Here is a 23,231-nt window from a genome sequence, read left to right as displayed (position 1 = left end):
AGGTTTAGTGCGCAAGCTAGGAACAAGATTTGGAAGTTTAAGCTTTTTTGCTAAGGTTCAACAAAGGTGTGCAAGGAAAAGTTTTGACCATGGAGGTAGAAAGAAAGACCTAAGGAGAAATCAGCTGCTCAGTCGAGTTCAAAAGTGAAAGTACAAGTGCACTCACATCCATTCGATTCTCGAGGTCGCAACCATTGTAATGACACCGGATGTTTACATGTCGGTGCACCTCAAGGTAAGTTTCGGCTATTGTTCAGAAAACAGAAATGTAGGTGTATACAATTTCTAAACGACGATTATATATACTCAGAATAGAATTGAAACGTTTGTTATTCACTAAAAAGAAAGTTTGGCATTTGTTCTTTCATGCAAGATATGGCTCATTTGTGGCTGTTGAGTGGCCGGTGGTTAAAAACTCATCAAACTTGTGGTGATTTTACTTGCCATGTTACTTGCATACACGCACGGCTTTGTTTGTTTTTGTGACTAGTTTTCTGCAAATTATACCTCCAAAGTGCTTCCATGCTTGTAATATAATAATAATAATAATATTTGGTTCTTATATAGCGCACATATCCACAAGTAGATGTGATCAAGGCGCTTTACAATTATTATTACCCCTGGTCACTGGACCTAATATTATACCACTCAACTCCCTGGGGAGCAGACAACAGCTCACATGTGCAGCCAATAAGCGCAGCAGAGCTAAACGCACACATAACAACCTCTGTCCTACCAGGTACCCATCACTCCTGGGTGGGGAGAAGCAATGAGGAATAAAGTGCCTTGCCCAAGGACACAACACCACAGCCATGCCGGGGCTCGAACTCACCATCCTTTGATCGTGAGTCCACTGCTCTAGCCACTGGCCCATGATGCCTCCATGATGCTTGTTTGTTTATAGTCCATTGATGCAAGTAGTGAATAAATGACATCGTTTTTCTAAAATAAACATACTCATCACTGCAGGCCTGACTGTTTGACCAAACATTTCGAACGTTCCCAAAGTACTATCGGAAAAAGTCGGCCAAGCAAAATGCATTGTGCATAATGCTAATCCTTTACCTTTAGTCCGGAACCACCCGCTGGGAGAGCAAACGGTGGTAACAATAACGCTCACGGTTCAACGGGCTGTGACTCCTTCTTTCTTTCTACTCCATGCTTTGACCATGGATGTAAAAAATCTATTTTTACATCCATGCTTTGACTAAGCTTGGACCGTGGGGTATTGCATAATCGCGTGTGTAGTTCTGAATGTTTTGTGTGAGCGCACGTCCAGTTTAAAACCCGGATCGCGTGTTTTTTAGTGAATCTGTTGCACGCCTTGAGAGTATCTAGGTTTCAGTGGCAGGCAGATCAAGTACGGGATCGACAGATCATGGATGTAAAAAATATATATTTTTTACATCCATGGATAGATCGAGCAGAAAATCGATCGATTTAGCAGACTACGCAGCTAACGACAGCTAACGAGCGCCTATGCATGGTGCTCGATTCGGTCAATCGGGAGAACCTTGAATGAAACAGGAACTTGACAACGGCAAGTTTCAGGGTGCACGTACTTTGTTGGCGAGCCAGGGGCCCGTAGTTCCAACTGTAAGTTCATGACGTATTACTTTCAAATAGGAAAAAAAACAATGACGTTGAGAAGAGGTCATTTTACCTTCTTTCCGTTAACGAAGAACACAAGTTCTCCGCTTGTGTGATGAGGCATCTTGTGCATGTGCCAAGTACAGTTGTGAACCTTGTCGAGTTTTTGGACGTCCAAATGTCACTTAAAGTCACAATAAACGACTATAATATACAAGAATCCAAGGCTAGAGAAGCAGCTATTATCGGTTCAGGGTAGAGAGTCGTTCTGCATGTCCAAGGTCAACGGTTGTCCAAGGTCAACGGTTCGTGCAGGGGTTACCGTGGAGGGCGCAAATACTATTCACACGACATTCCTTCTGTAGACCAGTACGCGCGCACCCGGAGTATGTCATGTGGTTTCAAGCCTGTCACACGAGTACCAGTAGGACGTTAGCCCTCTATGGTCACCTCTCTCGTCCGAACATGTTATGCAGAGTTGCATTGAACTTACAAGTATTACTGGTGAGACGGCGTGTGTTTTGCCTGAAAAATTTCAATAATTTTTCTGTTTTGGTAGAGCAATTGGGTGTGAATTTATTAGAATCTTTTTTTTTCTCTGATGGTGAAACAAGACAGGAACAACAGTGACACAGGATCATGTTTTACTTTCCAAGATTTTATTCATTTCAACAATTCAAGATTACAACAAGTAACAACACAATTTTACATAATCAAACTTTCTAAGGTTAACAAAGGATGAAGAGTGAATAAAATTAACGTTTTCCTGTGGTAAAAATCTTACTTAGGGAGTTGTAATTATTTACGACCTGGGGGGGGGAAGTCTGGGGAATTTCATAGTATTCTGAAATTTCGAGTAAACCCCATGCCAACCCAAATGCATTTGAGTAACCCAGTCTCTAACACAGAAATTTTGACTGATCCCTCCCCTCCCCCCCCCCACTTAGACCAGTTAAATACCAAGACATGTATTTGTAACATTTACAAAACTACAGCAATAGTACAGACCTTTCATATCCTGCTGGAATATCATCGGTTACCTCATGACAGTTGAAAAAGATGTGACCGGCAAAAGAAAATTCAAAGTCACAATAAAATGTAGATACAAAAGCTCATGCTGTAACCACTATCCAACCATATAGTATGTTTACCATACAGTATTGTTTATTTTGGATGGGTATCATGACAAGGTTTCCACTAAGATATCTGACAGGGCAGAATTTGAAAGTACAGGAGAACAGTCAGGAGGCTGGGGGGTGGGGCAGTGTCAGAGGAGTTGTACCCTCTCGTGTTGAAAATTTGAGAGATTGATGTGTGCAATAATGCAGTCTGGTGCAATATAAGAGATGTTATCAATTTGTGTAAAACTGTTAGAACACCCAACAGGGAAAAGTGTGAGAGGCGTGTCCCCTCTGCCACGTCGGAAATTTTGAGAAATTAATGAGTTCAATGATGCAGTCTGGTGCAATATTAGGTGTTTTCTATTGTTTTTTTACTAAGTAAAACTGTCAGAACACCCCAGGGGAGAGGAAGTGACAGGGGGTCGCATTAAGAATTTTGAGAAATTGATGAAATGGTGCAATCTGAGAGGTATTTCAATTCATTTTGTACCAAAAATTGAGCAACCCCCTTCTTTCTTTCTAATTTTGAACAACCTCCTTGTAGCTTTCAATTTTTTGAGTGACTACCCTCACATTCCTCTGACCCCCCCAGGCCCTTATGTTAATTACTCTAAAAGACCCATAAAAATATTCTTGATGGCCTTTAATTTGTGAACAACATGTACAGTAAAAGTGGTCAACTTTGATGCAGTCTTGCTGATGCATTTTATGAGGCTTGAACTCACAATATCTACATTACTAATTCGTACTAGCTTAGCAGTCATTAAAACCCCTACAAATAGGCGTTTCAACTAGCAGCGGCCTGGTATCTCATGTAGCTGTACTGTGATAATGTTCAAGAGAATCCATAGGATAGCTAGGTGTGTGCCTCAATCAGGCAAAACAACAGTTAGCAATAATAACAACAGTAATAAATATCAATTTCTGCAAGTGATTTAAAAATATACCACCAAGGGCACAGTATTGCTCCTATCTGACAAACAAAAAGAGTTATTCCTATTCCACTTATTCACTCAAAATACTATTGTGTTTGCAAATAGTTTAAACTTTCAATTTTCATGGGCAGAATTCTGTTTTAACAGCCACTTTTCAATTTTGTAGATCAACAATAAAAATTTGATGGTCCTTGCTTGAAATGTTAAGATTTACTCAGAGTCAAGTTATACACAAGTTTGTTTGTGTAAGTAAGTTTGTGTGGTGAAGTTACCTGATATTATCATTCATCACTCATCTTATTCAATCTACACATGATTTCACTCGGCTGCCTTGCATCTTTGTGAAGATTTACTTAATTAAGTGATACCATGACAGGTTTTTTTGTTTATGTAACATAATGATTGGAACTGATACAAATAAACTGGAGTCTGTTTTATTGGTATGGTGCATCTTGCCATATGCCTTCTTGTGGATTGAAATATTTGCTAAAGTTGATCCACTACATAAAACATAAGCTCACAACTTTTTTCTAGATCATATTTCACTACAAATTGGCATCAAATAAAACTACATTATTTTCAGTGTCTTCAAAATTGATTTTACTGGTTCCCCCAGTTTGAAAAATGATTTGGCTTAGGTAGTCTCCAGGGATTTTTATAAGAAAATGCAAAGCTATCAGATAAACACCAATGAGCAAAAGCACTTTTTGACCGAAATTGACAAAATTGCTCCAAAATACAAATTTTGCATTTTCTCACTGTATAAAAATATCTGACTTAAGTCATCCTAAGGACCTGTATACTGAATATCAAAAAGTCTGACAAGGAGTTTTGAAGAAAAAAATAGATCTACAATTACAAAAATAATCTCAAAAATACAAAGTTGCATATCTTGGCACGATTTTACAAAATCTTATTGCTGCCATCCTAAGGGACATGTATAATCAATATTAATGTGTCTGACCAGAACTTTTGAATGATATTTTTGGTTAAATATGACAATAATTGCCTTAAAATTTAAGTTTTAAATATTTCATAACAATATGAACAAATGTCAATAAGGTTATCCCTGCAGAACAGTATCTTTCTGTGGCAATATTAGAGTTTATTTGCTTCTTCAAGCATAACCATTCTTTTCCTTGACATAAGGTAAACTTCAGCCTCCTCCAACAACACAATTGTGATGTAGTCTACAACAAACCTGAGTGAGAAAAATAGAAATATAGATATACTATTAATACATTTTTGTATATTTCAAATGCTATGCTGACAAGCTAAATATTGATTTTTTAGCAATCTTTTTGTAGTAAAATAACAACTTACAGTGGACAAATATAAATAATGAAAATAATATCAAAAGTAAGCATTACAGGCCCTCTAAATTTTTGAGAGTTGTAATATAATAACTTACACAATTATCCCAAAACCATTCACAGGATACAGCTCAAGTTGTAACAACAAAATGGTACACCAATGTGAGTAGCAACATATGAACATAATACCCTACTTACATTGACGTTTCTTTCACATTCCTCTTCCATCTGTTGTTAAGGCAGTGTCATATCATTCAAAGATACTGTCAAAACAAACAGAAATCCATTATTACATCAGAATGAATAAACACTGTTAACAGACGTTTCATATTAAAAAGTATTCTTGTTTTAATACTCTCTGTTTTCAACAGACATGCCATAAACCTTCAAAAGACAAAGTTTATGTTTTACTTTGCATATAAAAATGATATTAGTCTTGCAATGGTTATGTATAAGTGGAGCTGACAACAGTTGCCCCAAATGGGCAGTGACACATATGATTTGAATACAAGCGACCTAGCGGCCGATATAGCTCCGCTGTGTTTATGAAGAGAATAACTATTTTTGACACATGTTGATGAAGAAGGAGGAAATCTTTGATAGCTCAATGCAGTGGCCAGAAAAAAGTGGCTAAAATAAGCTGCAAAAATACACAATCGAAGATTTCATCATACTTTGAATATATCACATCGGATCATCCCTAGGAACATGTCAACCAAAGCTATCTGATGAGTAGTGTTTTGAGAATAAAATTTTCTGACCAAAAATGGCAACAATTGCCCCCCAAAATAAAAATTGCAGATTTCATCATAATTTCAAAAGATCAAATTTAGTTTATCTATAGAAACCTGTATACCAAATTTCAAAGCTGTTAGACCAGTACTTTTTGAGAAACATATTTTGACCAAAAATGGGAAAAATTGCCCCAAAATTCAAAATTGCAGATTTCATCATTATTTCAATAAATATCATTTAGTTCACCTATGGAAACCTGTATACCAAATTTCAAAGCTATCAGATGAGCAGTTTTTGAAATACACATTTTTTGACCTAAAATTGCAAAAATTGCCCCAAAATACAAAACAACAGATTTCAGGAGAAATTAAATATATATTACTTAGCTCATCTGTAGGAACCTGTATACCAAATTTCAAAGCTATCAGACCAGTACTTTTTGAGAAACATGTTTTTTGACCAACAATGGCAAAAATTGCCCCAAAATTACAAAATTGCAGATTTCATCATAATTTCTATAAATATCATTAAGGTGATCTGTAGAAACCTGTATACTAAATTGCAAAGCTATCAGATGAGTACTTTTGGAAATACACATTTTTTGACCAACAATGGCAAAAATTGCCCCAAAAATACAAAATTGCAGATTTCATCATAATTTCAATACATATCATTTAGTTCATGTGTAGAACCTCTATACCAATTTCAAAGCTATCAAATGAGTAGTTTTGGAAATACACATTTTTTGACCAAAAATGGCAAAAATTGCCCCAAAAATACAAAATTACAGATTTCATCAGAAATTCAATATATATTACTTAGTGCATCTATAGAAACCTGTATACCAAATTTTAAAACTATCAGACCAGTACCTTTTGAGAAATACATTTTTTGACCAAAAATGGCAAAACTTGCCTTAAAAATGCAAATTTGCATATTTCTTCACAATTTGAATAAATCTGAAATAGATCATCCCTAGGGACATATGTACCAAATTTCAAAGCTATCTGACTGGTAGTTTTGAAGAAGAAGATTTTTAAAGATTTTTTTACCAAAAATGACAAAAATTGCCTTAAAAATACAAATATGGTAATTTCACCACGATTTGAACAAATCTGACTGAAGTCACCCTAAGTAAACTGCATATTAAATTTCAAAGCAATCAGACAAGCGGTTTCAAAGAAGATTTTTTTACCAAAAACACCAAAAAATGCCCCAAAAATACAAATATGCAAATTTCACCACAATTTGAACAAACTTAAGTGAGGTCATCCCAAGTGAGCTGCATATGAAATTTCAAAGCAATTGGACTTGCGGTTTCAGAGGAGAAGGCAATTGTTGACGGACGACGGACGACGACGGACGACGGACGACGACGGAAAATCAACCTATTTGATAAGCTCCGCGTCGCTGACAGCGGAGCTAAAAATATCACTTTTAACATGGTCGTCATTTCCTTCTTTTGGCAGGTTACATCTGAACATATTTTACAGTACATGATCCTCATACAAATTAAAATGCCTCTTATTCAAAATGTAAGAACTTTATTGCCAATCAAAAAACGTTTTGTTTAACAACATTTAAAGAAAATAATGTGAAAATTTAAGAAAGTTTGACCAAGTCCACTGCATGAAAACCCTATAATACTTACTGTATTAACATGGATTATTGCCTGTATTTTAGCTGAAGAGTGCATATACAGATGAATACAGTCAAGAATCCATTTTTTGTATTCAGCAAGCCTGTATTCACGTGGATTCATGTGAATTCACGTGTATTATACTATAATACAGGCAACTCATTAATGTGAATTTCTGAATTATTGGGTTTTCATGCAGTGGTCAGTATGGAGTTAAATTGTTTGGAAATCTTGAAATTGGAAAAATAGTGAAGCCAGGAAATTGGGTGATTTGCAAACATTTGCAAAATTAACACTTCTTTATCAAGCAACCTACGACTGCTTGACAGCCTTGAAGATGAACCCAAATAATAATATTTTAATCTTGGGTTAACAATTTCATTAAATAAAATGAATGTCTACAAAAAAGTGATTTTGGTGCAAAATACCCTGTGTTGGGTGCAGCGCCCCTTAATTAGCAAGTTTTATACCACTGCAAAGTCTCTGTGCAACCAGGTGACACATTCTGACTAAGCATGATCTAACAGCAGATTCCTGCATAAAATTTTGATTTGAAAACTTGAATCACTTTTTAATAGCATGAAAAGAGCAAAACATAGGAGAAACTTAGATGACAAAGCCTTATAAGGGAAAGAGAGATGTGCCACATGACTCCGTGCAACCAGGTGACACATTGTGACTCAGCATACTCCTAAAGCAGATGACTGCATAAAATTTTGATTTTGAATCACTTTGTAATAGTATAAAAGAGCAAAACCAATGAGAAAAATTAGCATTCACAGCCTTAGCACAGTAAGAGAGATGCACCAGAGTTCCGTGCAACCAGGTGACACATGGTGACTCAGCATACTAAAAATGCAGTTCCTGCAAAATATTTAGATTAGACAACTTAAATCAGTTGGCGATAGCATAGAAAGATGAAACCAATGAGAAAACTTAGAAGTCACAGCCTTAGCACAGTAAGAGAGATGCACCAGAGTGTCCGTGCAACCAGGTGACACATGGTGACTCAGCATACTAAAATGCAGTTCCTGCAAAATATTTAGATTAGACAACTTACATCAGTTAGCGATAGCATAGAAAGATGAAAACCAATGAGAAAACTTAGAGGTCACAGCCTTAGCACAGTAAGAGAGATGCACCAGAGCGTCCGTGCAACCAGGTGACACATGGTGACTCAGCATACTCCAAATGCAGATTCTGCAAAAAAATTGATTAGACAACGTAAATCAGTTGGCGATAGCATAGAAAGATGAAAACCAATGAGAAAAATTAGCATCCACAGCCTTAGCACACTAAGAGAGATGCGCCAGAGTGTCCATGCAACCAGGTTACACACATTCTCGCAGGCCAGAGCAATTATTTCCGCTCCGTTGACCTCCGCAAAAATCAAGCTCTGGCAGATTACGCCGGGAAACTGCGGAAGTATGAATGGGGTTAATTAATTATTCATGAGAACATATCATCAGAATTAGCCAATCACGAATACGTTTTACAAAGTCATGTCGGGTCGTAAGCTCCTCATCGTCTGTGTGTACACAATCGAGCTTTCATGGCCTGAGATCCTCTGGTTCTGTTGCACCTCTTCCGATATATGTTGCATTAAATCCGACAGCTTTCAAAATTTTGACTGTTTTTCTGTCATGATCGAGAGCAACGGCGACACAATGTGAATACTATGGCTTCGATAGGTACACAGACTACGGCCATCAACGAACCCTACCCGGGCCCGGTCCCACTGCAAGGTCGTCCCCGTACACTCAGTGTGACTATTTTCGGACGATCTCGGTTCGGACATTCAAAGACATGCTGTACGTTGTACTCACTTCAGGGTTCTCAAAAATTTTTGAAGTAGGCGGAAAATTCAGAAAAGTAGGCGGTTAGCTTCTGTGTGCAACCAGGTTCCCTGGGCGGGGGGGGGGGGGGGGGAAAGACAGTTCTGAGCAATTTCATGCATTCTTATACAGTGTATGAAGGCTATTCCAACATACACACAGGGGGGAGGGTGTAAGGGAGGGGTCCCCTCCCTGTGTGCAAGAAATTTTAAAATTTGAAGACATTTTGGAATAATTTCATGCATTATTGTACTGTATGAAAAACCATTTCAGCATGAGAGTGTTAAGGATTATTTTTAAATTTGAAGACATTTCTGAGCAATGGCAAGAAATTTTTAAATTTTGAAGACATTTTGGAGTAGTTTTTATGCATTCTTGTACAGTATTAAAGACCATTTCAGAATACAGAATAATCATTATCATTGCCAATTACAACATGTTTTCAAGGGATAAAGTTTTAAAAAGTCAGAAAAATTAATTTGATATCACTCGGGCCTGTCAACTGCATTCAGTTAACAAGGATAATAGCAAAATTTCACCAGACTGTTGTGTAGAATTATGTTTAGCTCATGACTTGAACAAACATTTTGAAATACATCATAGAATGGGGCCTAGGGTTTTCATAACCCAGATAACGATCCGCTAGAATCCTGACCAGCCTGGCTGTACAGAGTGTTTTACTGATTTAAATAAACTTGATTGAAGATACAGTAAAATCAAAGAGTTTATTCAATTCAATGAATTATAGGAACACAATTTTCAGTGATTTTAATTCACTGTACTAATTTCACAATAAAACGAATCCGCGAGCTGATTATTGATTTTTTTGTTGATGTTGAATATAATTGAAAAAGAGAGCTAAATTTCAGTGTTCATGTTTGATAAAACCTCAAACTAACGACACTGAACGCCAGCCTGTACTACACCGTGTGTGTACAAAGCACCGGTAGTCAATTGTAACACAGTACACACAACGCGATATCGGTCGACCTGAAATTTGACACTGTGACCAAGTAATATTTTGTTTATTAAGATTTGATCTAAACCTCCCAAAACCAACAGACAAAGTCAGAAAATCAAAGTTTTCAAGCGTCTACTTTCTCTTCCGCGATGCACACAACCACACGGCCCCTCCACAAAACGCGATGTCGATCGACTTGAGTTGACATCGTGATCGACCATGGATAGATTGACGTGGCGTTTCGAAAGTATGAAAAATGAGACTCAGTAACTTGTGGTCGCTTTAGATTTGATCAAAAACCTACCAAACCCATCAGGCTAGGCCCTACTCTTACGCAGAAAACCAAAGCTCTCAAGCGTCGACTTTCTCTTCCGCGTTGAGCGAAACAAAAGTCAGCTTCATTCGGAAATGGTCGGCTATTCGCGGGCATAACGTAATTGTATGTTAGTCCAATTTTCGGCTATACCCGATGTGAACGTCGGAATAATTCGGGCTGTGATCGGGCGAGCGAGGTTCACCTCGAGAGCGATTCCCAGTCACGGTGTACAGTACAACACGTTCGCTGATCGCGGTACCACAGTGATAGCAACAAGTTCACCGCGTAAATTGCTAGACTACATATAGCCACATCGGCACTTCTGAAATATTATCTGCGGCTTGCAAGACCACCAAAAAATCTAATTATTGTTATCAAAACCAGAATTTCCGGGCCAGAGAGCGAAACAGTGCTGAAAAGTAGCCGGCCAAAATACGAAAGTAGCCGGTCAATTTGGCCGGTATCCGGCTAAAAATGAACACGCTGCACTTTGCTCCGTATTGATAGCGTTTTACAATTCATGATACCGCATATTAAGTCAAGTGACGCTGCTATCCCGTTTTGAATAATTAGTTTTTTTCGGTAGAAGGTATTTCGGGCGCTATAAAACTTCGCGAAGTTAACACACCGTACGATCTAAAGCAACACACAGAGACAGCCCATATCCGATGTAAGCACCATACACGTCGAAATATAGTTGCGTCGTCCATGGGTTGAACGTAACTAATTTATCACAAAATTTTTACAAACAGTTTTCTCAACACATCGAAATTGAAAATCGAGGGTTTGAAGTTTCAAAATATCAATATTTAGCCCCTATAATCACATTCCAAATACGACGTCCGATTACTACGCACTCACTATGGAGTCAACAATTTGGCAACTTTGACCCCCCAAATACCACTTCCGTCCTGTTAACAGTTTTAGGATAAACACAATAAAGTTTCGAAGGGTATGGTAATAAGATTTCGTACTGCTCGTTATTTGTGAAACGGCTTTGGGCGAAATTCACTATACCCTGTCCGAAAATTGTCACCATCTAGGTCACACTGAGCGAGTGTACGCATAAGCTTATACGTGTTCGTACCCCGCTGAACTGCAAACCCATGGAACAGACTAAACCTCTCTTGGTTTGATTCCGTTGTAAGCGTAACTTTTGTGATGAATTAATGAAACATAATCGGACTTGAACAACTACGCAATTTCCCGAGATCTGTGATTTCGGCAGTGTTGAGACGATCGGGAGCCTAGCGTACATTTGTGATTTGTATCGCGGAGCACCAGCTCGAATGAAAGGGCCAATATACCATTCAACGTTTCTAGCTCCATGTATACCCACAGCACGATAAGAAAGCTTTCAGTGTGAACCTTAATGAAGAGATCGATACATAAACGTTTATACATAACTTGTGGTACAGTAAATTTATGATCAATAGTTTTGACCAACGGGTTTTACACAGCGGTGTTGTTCTACGTCTGGGTCGGACACTGTGCATAGCGAGGCGTGGGGCCAGCTGCTCCAGTTATGCGATACCCTTCGATATAACGCCCGTGAAACACGATGGGCCGGACGGCCTGCCATGCCTGGTAGCATACAGACTTGCCACCGCTGGTCCTTGTGCAAAGAAATCCATCTTTTCCTTGTAAAATAATTATCAATGGCGTCTTTTTGGTGTGAATAGAGCGGTTGAGTCCAAAAACATTAAACATTTACACATTGCGCGCTCTTCGTCGACAGTGAACGCTGTGTGGTGGTAAGCACCAAGATCAGCTCTGTAACGGGCAATCTGATTGGCTCGTAGGTTTTTCCTCGACTATCATAGAGCCTTGCAGCAATGCGTGAACGCTAAACGTGGCCAGTGATACCACGGCCTTTTCGGCGTTGGGTGATAAGACTCGCCGAAGAGGGCGTGGTGTACGACGATGGGTTACACATTGTGACTCAGCATACTCAAAATGCAGTTCCTGCAAATAATTTAATTAGACAACTTAAATCAATTAGTGATAGCATAGAAAGATGAAAACCAATGAGAAAACATAGAAGTCACAGCCTTAGCACAGTAAGAGAGATGCACCAGAGTGTCCGTGCAACCAGGTGACACATGGTGACTAGCATACTCCAAATGCAGATTCTGCAAAAATATTGATTAGACAACTTAAATTAGTTGGCGATAGCATAGAAAGATGATAAACCACTGGGAAAACTTAGAAGTCACAGCCATAGCACACTAAGAGAGATGCGCCGGAGTGTCCATGCAACCAGGTTTATAATGCTTTGAGCATTTTCGACCGTTGTTACTGAAGCAGTGCCATGAATACAAAAGCAAGCACAGTAGCTTTGTACGGCTTTGGACTATAACGATCAAACACTAAAGTGCTGAATCTGTCGAGGTCGATCATGATGACTGATGTATGTAGACACAGTCAGAGGCGAACTGTCATGTAGACCTGGTTTCGTCTGACCTCTGAATTTTAAAGACCCTTGAATTTTAAAACCGCCTGCATGCTAACACCAGAGACTACTATACTTGTACTCACTTGCTTCGAAATGGCACAAATGAAAACGTGCTTTGACAACCAGAGCTAGCACAAGGTATCAAGAATGCAAGGAATTACCCATGCTTTGACTTTCAACTCTGATCTTTGACATCGAAACATAACCAAATATGGGTGTGTCATAGCCAACAACCACATGACATATTTACAACCAGATGACAGGACTCCCAAACGCGCGTACTCCCTTTATCCATTCCTTAGCATAGGGAACTGCACCAAAGTCCGCCCGCAGGCGTAGGGGTGTCTTGTCTCAGGACAACGTTCTTAATCCGTGGCAAAACGCGTCCAACGGTTTTCCTTTGATCTCGTTTTCAAATGTAAAAAGGAATAAAGACACTTTTTTATGTTTTTTATTAAAAGGTCATCAAAAGATAATTGGTCTTAAGCCCGTTTTCATTAGGTTGTTACTCATTCCGGAAAAAATTATAACATAATTAGGGTACCCCTCTCACCAAATGGGGGTCTAATTGCGTCCCTTCGTTTCATCGTGACTGCCTGTTATGTACTTAAAGCACTAGACACTCCAAACAAAAATGTTCGAGTGTCTATGCCTAGGAAAAGAAAACATGAAAATGTGGTGTTTTTGTGTTTTCATTTTCAAATATTTTTTTCTCTTTCAGTGTTAAAGTATGCGTGTTTTATCCAAAGTACATGAACTGTACGCACATTTAATTACTTAGGTTTGCTACAATGTAACAATTAATTGCCGAACTTGTTATATTTGTCCAAAGTTTGTTCACGCAGACATTGAGCTACTTAACATGAGGGAAAATGCCAAGCTAATTTCGATACCGTGTTTTCCAGTAGCTGTAAATATCCGGTATCATATAAATATACTTTACCTCGACACATGCAACATGATCGATACGCTAAACTATTACTCCTTTATGACCACGACGAGATCTCTATCCTAACACATGTTTAATAACAAATGGGGAGCATATTGAATATATAGTGCCACTACTCTCGCGAGGAAACCTGAGGTGAAGTCTTTCGCTTTGATGCAGTACCTATCAGTCTGTTCACTTTTCATTTGCGAATTTCACGTTTTGCAAATCTCTTGACAGAATAAATTTCGTATCTTTGAATAATTTTGTCAGGTATTTAGCTTAGCAAAGCATTCTGGTGAACTTCTGTACATATAGGGAACGTTACTGGCCCGCGTCTTTAAGAACAGCAGGACATCTTTCAAGAATTACTGGTCCGGCATGAAAACTGTTGGTCTCGGGCCATCGGGTTAGCGTGAATTTCGCATGCTGATTGACCTTTGAAACAAAGTCATTTTTGTGTTGCAAGTTCTGATGTATCTTAGTGTTTCGCCTTTGATCAGGCTTTTAAAGCGTGGATATCAGGTGGCCTGATGTTTTATGTAGGAATTCAAACCTGTCGATTTGTGTTTTTAGTTGTATGTGGAGTCCATCGAGATTTGTCTTTGAATTTGTCCTTTTTGGCCAATTTGTGTCGCAAAAAATTTTCGATTTTTGGAAGACCGTGACCGGCCCGATTTACCCACATGCTGAACACCAGTCCTGTCACTTCAAAATAAAGCTCTATTATATTACCATGCCCTGCCCGTCGCACTTTGATCGAGCTGAACCATGTGACTGACCACAACTACACAGTAATGGTTTGTTTACATGCCCGTGAATATGAATAATAAGATTTACAACTCAAAGTATCGTAACTTTACAGCACCCCAGATTAGTTCGAGAACATTTTGAAAAGATACATCGAAAGTGTCATTTGGCGCGAGCTCAAATTATGAGGGGGGGGGGACTTCAAGGTCATAACCTTTAAGTCAGGTGAACTTGAAAGGCAACAGGAATAAATTATCTATCACGCATCCATTCACAAGGATCGTTTAAGGTTTTCGAGGAAGGTGTGAAATTTTCATTAGAACAAGACATTATTGCTTAGCTTTTACGAGGTTAAAGGCACAGTAACTGTAACTTTTGATGATTATTTCACTATTTTTTGTCCTGTTCAACAACTTCTATTTCTTGGTTTATTCACTAAAACATGACCAAGTGCCAAGTATAGAGGTTCTCAACAAAGTATGTATGCTTGTAGAGTGCCATGTTATTGTTGATATTTGACTTTTAGTACGGACTAAAAGTTAGTTGTCAACAATAACATTGCTTGTAATGCATATATTGACTGTGGTGACAAGCTGAATCCTTGGCACATTAACATCATGTAGGGAGTAGAAGACACTGTAGGTAACACACAGAAGAAAAATACTGGAAATGTTTTCAAAAGTTACAGCTACTGTGCCTTTAAAACATACGTGACGGTAGAAAATTGCTGTAGTTGCATTAGCTATCGGATTCAGGTTTCTCTTTGACGTAAAGTATTTGTCTCCATAGTGCTTGGCCAAGTTCATGTCATTAATATGCCAACGTTCGTCTCCGTAGTGTTCGTTCGATATCTCAAGGACATTTGATTCATCAATTGCAGTTCTGGTGTCGAAAAACATCTTTTGTTAGAAATATTTCTTAATAAACACATTTTGTGTCCATTTTAAATGCTGTATTGTCATTGTATTTTATTGAGTGAATGAATGAATAAGTACAGTGGATTTGTATACAGCATTACGTCAGGCCAAGAACTCGGAGAAAAATAGACGTTGCACAATATGCAATGCACTAGATCTCCGATGAACACAAGCGTTAACGCGAAAGTTTAAAAGTGACTCAATTTTGCACAATAAAATATCATCACAGGGTGATTTTCCGTAGACTTTTATAAGTTATCGTGTTTGTCTTAGGATTTGGTGATTTGGTTGAACAAAAGTAAGTTAAAACATCATTAGAAAATGCAATTCAACATAAAATGACTCGACCAAACATGATAAATTTAATGAAAAAATCCTGTTTTTTTTAACCAATTTCACTGCTCATACACAGAAGAATTTCTTTTTACTTACAATAAGGTTGCATTCACAAACACCTCTGAATGGGGGTGGCAGATTTCAGGTTGGGATTTGAAAACATGCCAGGGGTAACTTGAAAATGTATTGAATATCAAATTTATTTTTCTTCTGGCACTTTCATTTCTGTCATTGTCATTTTCGGGGGCGCCCTTTGCGTGCAAAGACTTCAAAATTATAGTAAAGCAGAAGCGGAGACTTGAAGGCATTGTGAGTTTGTTAGGGGGCCGGGGTGTTTGAAAGGTTGAGAACTTTTTTGAATCCCCCTCTCCTCCAGAAGCGTTAGTGAATGCAACTTAAATTGCCACCGTTCCACAGACAGAAAATATTGAAAATGTAATGACGTTTATTTCAGGGGGTCAAAGTTCACAGGCTGATAATTTTAAAAGAGTCTCTGTCCCAACGAACGCTTCAGTTAAAATTCTAGGGCTTTGTTCACCTCCTCTACACATTCCTTTTGAATTATTTGTCCCCGGAATCCTGTGGATATTAGTTGAACACGATGGTCTAAATTTTGTTGTACTTTGTCTTCACAGATGACTCTTTTCGGGTCAGCACCACTTCCTGCCCTGCCATACACATTTTTAACCTAGAAGTTCTTCTTTTGAACATACCTTGAAAAAAGTCTTGTAGCAAAGTTTTATTTTTGGTCGCACCTCTCTTCCGACCGTCGATGGTGCGTGGTGATAGAAGGATATAGGGGCAGTTCTCTATTGCAGGCTGGTTTTGAAGTGCTTGTTAACCTTGTTGCGGATTATTTTGCGGGACCAGAACTTCTTGTTGTCGCTTAAGAAGCAGTGGTTGTGGCGAAATCGGAAAGTTTGTTGCATCTGAGGAGTCGGGCCTAGCTGTAGATGTGAGGGCGCAACCTTGTTGGTTCTAGATGCAAAGAGTGTTGTAGTGTTTTCATAGCCTCTCTATCTTTCTCTGTGTTTAGTGTTTAGGTAAATCGTTTTGTATCTCTCATATAGATGTAGGTTTTTATGTTTGTTTCAGTCGCAATGCATCCACTCTGTTCTCTTCTTCCTTCTTGCACTGGAACACCGTTTGTAACTGTTGTGCTGGGAGTTGCTAGCGCTGGTAGCTCGGGTGTCTCCATCTGAGGCATAGGTGGCAATGGGGCAAGTGAAGGTGGAGTTGTTGAATTTCAGCAGAAACTGGTCCAGATCCCGGAGGAGGGAACACTATTAATGATTAGGCGTTTCCAAGTGGTTACACTGTTTATGGGAAGTATAGGAAATAAATAAGAAGTCATGATAACCTGTGAGATATAATTATGTTAAGATTATTCCATATATGGATGTTTTCAAGGCAGTAGATTGTAGATAGTCATTTACTTCGTCACGAAACTTGTATTGTCAAATATGGTACGTGTATTAGCCGTGGTGTTAAACAATAGCCGTCTTTTATCATGATTCTAGGACATAGTGTGAGAAGGACATTTGCATGGAACGCTGTTAAGCTGCAAGATGTATGGATAAACAGCTGTAGGTTGAGTTGCAAACTTTGATCTGGAACATAGAGAAACATAGATAGAGTGGCAACGGGTATTGTTTAAGGCGTGAAGCGGTTACGTAACCCATCCATGTTCGCCTCGCCTCAGGTTGCTCTCGCCTCTCTTTTCCGGAGAGTGCCGACCATGAATCCTTCGGTAATTTTCGGATTTTCGCTAATTGTTAAGCGAAAGTATGTTCGGCAAAGTTTGTGTTGTTGTTGTCGTGTAGTGCTGAGCAGAATTGACGTGCTGGCGAAAACGGGAGTGTTTTGAGCTTCAGGAAAATGAGTTTTACCGTTTTAAAAATTCCTCTCATATTTTTATGAATATATAATGAGTGTGTTTGAACCAAATTTGAAAGTCTTTTATCGATACTGTCTGGTTTTACTCAATGGTTTACGGTCAGCCATACCGTCTTTTACACGTGCGTCAAGGAAGGACACGTTTGTGAAACTGCTGGCGTGTTATGTTTTGATTGGCGTGAAGCAGTGTTTCTGGCCTGAGAGCTCACAAAGTAACTATGGTTGCTACGCGACTGGCAGTACGATGCCATCTCGTCGTATTTTTCGCATAATCTCGTGTAATTATCAACCACAAACAAAGCCTCCAAAAAGTTTAACACCTTTGAAGCTCATTTTAATATGAAAAGCCAATAGTCTACCGAGACGACCATGGAACAGAAGGCATGCAAGTGTTGCCACTCCTCTATGTTTCTCTATGTCTGGAACTACAGCAAAAAATCGACCTTTTTAGTTACTCTTTCGCTTGTGACTAACTAGATATTAGAGTCAGGCATTGTATAATGCACCAAATTTATTCCTTTGAGACCAATATGAACTGAAAACTTCGGATAATATATAATTTAATGAATTCAAGGGGATCTAAATTTTAGTTAAACACCCTTCTCAGTCATTCTGTTACCTCTTTTTGACGGAATACGATATTACACAATAGTAACATCGGGTGAACTTATTCTGATGTCTAAAAGAGAAGCGACATGTCTAATGTCTGATCACATTGGTGATCACGTATTGACTGGCTAGCAGCTATAGTGCATGTACAAGACATTCACATTCGTTTCCCACTGATACGATAGTCAAACACAATTACCACGTCACGTCAAAACAGTCACAGTCGGATTTCTCAAAAGTCTCATTAAAGCACGGTTCGATGACTTCCCTTCTGGCAATTCTGATTTTAAGACTCTGCAAATTAGTTGACTCTAGGTGGAGTACTGCGAATTACATCAAAATTAAATTGTGGTGTCATTTTCTTGAAACTTTTCACAAATATTCTTGGAAGTTATGCAAGTGCAAAAATGAAATAAAAAATGGGGGTCACCACGCTCGTTTCCATGGAAACGGACGTTAAAATGGCGTCGTTAGAAATAAATAAAAATGATATAATTCACTTACACTAAAGAAAGCAATGATTTAACTCTTAGCAAATGAGTTAATTTTAATAAATACCAAGACTTCAGTTCCATATCTATCGAATGTATAGTTTTCATGATGTTTGCAAAGAAATTTTAACATAAGTATCGATTACAAAATGACGATATCAAAATTATATCACTACATAATTTTCGAACTTTTTTCCTGTCGCTCTGAATGGTGTCATTTTGACCACACTTGGCGAACAAAATCCTAACATAATACCATTTTGTTTACACTTGTAATAAAAGGGTGTCACCACGCTACTTTTTACAATATCTCCAGGTGAACGGGTAACATGCGCCATGTAAACGGAAGAGAAATGTTAATTTTGTCGCTCATTTTGAATAAAAACCAGCTTCCTAGGGGGTCAAAATATGACAAGGTTATATGTTACATGTTTTTCTAAGAGACTGGGTAAAAATATTAGGTAAAGGCGCAATATCAACAATGACAGGTGATATTAAATACATGCGCAACAAAATAACCCATTTGCGGCAGGCTGGAGTTAAATCTGCGCAGAAACGTTCTAAAGCGTGTCCGCGTCCGAATTCGTCGCACTTTACCTTAATTAAGGACGTCTATCTAAAATTGAATGCGTCCTGGCCTTCACATCCAATTGTAATTTTGGCCACACGGTATACAAATACCAATGCCTAGATATTTTCAACCAGTCGTTATCTAGTTTTGAAACTTGAAAGAAATGTTGAAAGAAATGACCTCAAGGTTAGAACTCACCTGTTTGTTTCTATGACAAAAAATTGATAACAAATCTTCAAAAAGATGTACACATGGCCCTATACTCTACTATTCCCCGCGAAGGCACACTATAACGCCTAGATGAAACATTTTGTTGTCGATCTTTGTGTCATGTCAATTAACATTAACACGATTGGAACAAATTTGGGATAATTGGATGGTGAAGTAAATTTGTTTTAACCTACAAATGTAAACTCATCAAACATTCAGTTAGGTGGCACCTAACACTTTTGAGAAATTTGAAAAATAATTATAAATTGTTTTCTTACGTTCTTGTTTTAATAATCATCGTTAGGTAAAAAATTTCTATGAACTATTACTGAACCTGGAATGATCAAGAGAATTGTAGCTGTTCTTTCTTCAGTGAACGGCCGGGGTTGGGCCGGCAAACTCCAGGGGGATTGGCGTCGCCTTAAATTTGAAAATTGCAAGGGGTGATGTAATTTTCAAACAGGAGAGAAAGTGATAGAGAAAACAGTGAGAAAACTTAATAATATTAATAACGTCTGGTCCGCCTGTGGTGACTAGAACGTGATGTGGGCCCTGGATGAGCGACGAGCCTCTCTAAAACAGATACATTTTCGATTCCAACAGCGCAGGAACTTGAGCAGCTCATCTACGAAAAAGTTTCAAGTGCAACTAAGGATGTCGCTTGGATTTTTTTGAAGAAAGTAGTACCATGTACCACCGCTGTAGAAATGTCGCCAGGTAAACTTGTCACAATAGATAAATGCGGTGCAATATATCAAAACACATTTAAAACTATAACATAATACAACATGAGCGTGTGGTTCAGTGATTGGATTAAAAAGGCTTATCGATATTTTATACGATTTTACATTGAAATGAAAAATGAAAGTAAATTTGTTTAAAACTAGAATAGTGGTTTACAGAAAAGGAGGATATCTTAGTAAATATTGGCGATGGTATTTATGGGAGAATGAGTTAAAGGTTGAAAGTGCTTATGAGTGTCTGGTCTAATTTTGTCGTGTAAAGGATCATTTTCATTAACTACAAGAAATATGTCTGTGAAGGCGAGGAAGAAAATAGCCATACTTGGAAAGTGTGTTAAAAATGTCAAAAGTTTACATCCAAAGACTTATTTTAATTATTTGATGTACTTATTTTACCCGTACTTAGTTACGGGTAAACGTAACAAAACAGTCATTAGAACTTAACTCGAGTTTGCATCAGTTGTTTGGAACAGCATTGACAAAGTGTACTCAGACAAACTAGAAGCTGTACAGCGTAACTTTGTTAAATATTTGTGTTATCTAGTAAAAGTAAGGTTTGATGATTATTCATATGATGATCTGTGTGTTATGTTTAATTTGCCAATGCTGTCTAAAAGGCGCACTTATTTTGATCTTGTTTTTCTTCACAAATCAATTAATGCCCTTCTTGATTGCCAACCAATTTTTAATTTACACATTCCTGGGCGATCAACTAGACAGAAACGGACATTTCATGAACCTGGTGGTAGAGTTAAATTTACTAGCAATTCACTTTTTAATCGCATTCCAAAGCTATATAATAGTTTTTATCAATGTCTACCAATTTTTAACATTTCTGTTTCGAGTTTTAAAGAAAAGCTAAAAGCGTTTGTTTTTTAATTTTTACTTTGTCCTTGTTGTGCATGTCATTTGTTTTAACTTGCTTTCTTGTCCTGTAACATCATGTTATTTGTACTTTTTACTAAAATCCTCCTGTAAGTGCGGATGTATATGGTTTTTAACTGTATCATATCTGTGTTGGAGTTCGAAATAAATAAATAAAAAGTGTGGGGTTTTCAAGCTTATGAACATCTGGAAAGAGTGCAGTTATTATACTGCCGACAATACCTGGGATGTCAAAGGGTACTTCTAGTTGTACTGTTTTGGGCGAATGTGGCAGATTACCATTGTTTTGCTATTATGTCAAGAGATTTGTCAAGTATTGGCTTCGCCTTTTAGAAATGCCTGAATCACGTTTACCATCTAAAGCAAACCGTATGTTACGTAATATGGATGAACAAGGGAAATACACATGGGCCACTGCTACGAAAATTTTTTTATACTTATGTTGTTTTGGTCATGCCTGGCTAAACCAAGGAGTTAGTAATATAAATGTTTTTTGTCAGAATTTCTTATAAGGGTGAGAGATGTAAAAGGCAAGAATGGTGGTCTGAAGTTAGCGTAAATGAGAAAACCAGTTACTACAGGAATTTTAAAACGGAGCTTAATTTAGAAATGTATCTTTAATGTATTGATTTATATAAATATCGTTGAGCACTGTCTAGATTCAGATGCTCTGGTCATCCATTGGAAACAGAAACTGGACGACATAGAGAGGAATCGAAAAAGAATATAGGCTTTGTAAATTATGTTGTAAAGAAATAGAAGATGAATATCACTTTCTTTTCATTTGGTCGGCATGGGATAACTTAAGAGAAAAGTACCTCTCAAAGAAACTTTGTAGATCACCACATTATTAATTCAACATATTAATGAAAACAAATGATGAGTCTTTGATTAAGAATTTAGCATTATTTATTTTTCACGCCTTCAAAACCAGAGACAAAGTGTGATTTTGAGAAAATATGTTGTACTTCAATAATCTTTTCAAACTCGTTTTGTATTAAACAGTTACAACAATACAGGCGCGGATACATTCTACTACCAAAATGTATGCGATTCTGATAAATACTTCGAATCGACAAGCTCTACCGCCCTTGAAACAAAGTTGATGAGAGCCTTTGATGTCGACATGTAAGTAATAATCATGTTATGAAGAAAATACTTCATTTATTTTTAGTGATCGTCACTTTTCAGATGTCACCGCAGACAGTAGAAATCAATGTGACCACAGTCCCTCTGCTGGGACCATGATACCACTGACATTGGGCGCCGCAGGGTGAATAAATATACTTCATAGTTAAATAACGTCGTTTACATTTTGCGCATTTTCTTTTCTTAGAAAATGTAAGTGTGTCTCATTTGAAAGCTTTGCCGAGGCTTTTAATGACTTGCACTCCACAGATTACCAGGAGCGTTCACTGAACAGAAAGCGACTGGCCGAAATATGGTACAGGTGGAGTACCATAAAGTGGTTTAATAAGATGGGAACGCTCAACGAAACTGAATTTGAAATGGGTGGCGAATTAGTCAGTTTCTGGTCAGTTTCTTTGGCCGGGAGGCCGGTGAATTCATGAGGGGGGTGTCACCCTGTTTTTGACTTTGGTGATAGGGGTCACCATGATTTTGAAATGCCCAATAGGGGGTCAGTGTGTTTTTGAATTTCGACACAGGCTCATCATTGCCCATCTTCGCTTGCCAAGGTCTCCGCTCCGGGCAGCTGGATGCTTCCCGAAATCAGACCTTGGCTGATAGACCCCCTAAATCGTGTTTTTTAAAGCGCCACCACACGACTGTATGTGACCAGTAAGTAGCCAATCAGATAATCGGTTACTACGAATGTAGTAGTATAGGTCTTTTCCCACTTTTTTCTCGGTGTTACATTTACAAGTATTCGTGGTCACTGTTTACATTTCATGCTACTGAAATCTACTGCTGAAATAACTGATGTGTTCAAAACGTCAAAACAAAGGGTACCGCAAGATATTCCCAGCTGTCGCT

General features: G+C 38.1%; 2 long non-coding RNA genes and 1 pseudogene across 2 annotated transcripts; 1 reads left to right on the top strand and 2 right to left on the bottom strand.

The window, feature by feature from the left end:
* The window catches only part of LOC139150339 (xanthine dehydrogenase/oxidase-like), a 110,754-nt pseudogene extending 108,865 nt beyond the window's left edge, over positions 1 to 1,889 (bottom strand).
* Positions 96 to 22,913, top strand: LOC139150341 (uncharacterized). Its single transcript, XR_011556221.1, has 3 exons — positions 96 to 235; positions 22,242 to 22,364; positions 22,635 to 22,913. It is a non-coding gene; the product is annotated as an uncharacterized lncRNA (long non-coding RNA).
* On the bottom strand, positions 4,743 to 13,071 carry LOC139150711 (uncharacterized). The gene is made up of 3 exons (XR_011556268.1): positions 12,984 to 13,071; positions 5,158 to 5,222; positions 4,743 to 4,847 (listed from the first exon to the last, which is right to left on the bottom strand). It is a non-coding gene; the product is annotated as an uncharacterized lncRNA (long non-coding RNA).
* Positions 22,914 to 23,231: the final 318 nt, after the last annotated feature.

This window comes from Ptychodera flava, chromosome 14 (assembly GCF_041260155.1).
Source record: "Ptychodera flava strain L36383 chromosome 14, AS_Pfla_20210202, whole genome shotgun sequence".
Taxonomy (NCBI): Eukaryota; Metazoa; Hemichordata; class Enteropneusta; family Ptychoderidae; genus Ptychodera; species Ptychodera flava.
The sequence above is the reverse complement of the archived record's forward strand: the minus strand, read 5'-3'. Positions and strand labels throughout refer to the sequence as shown.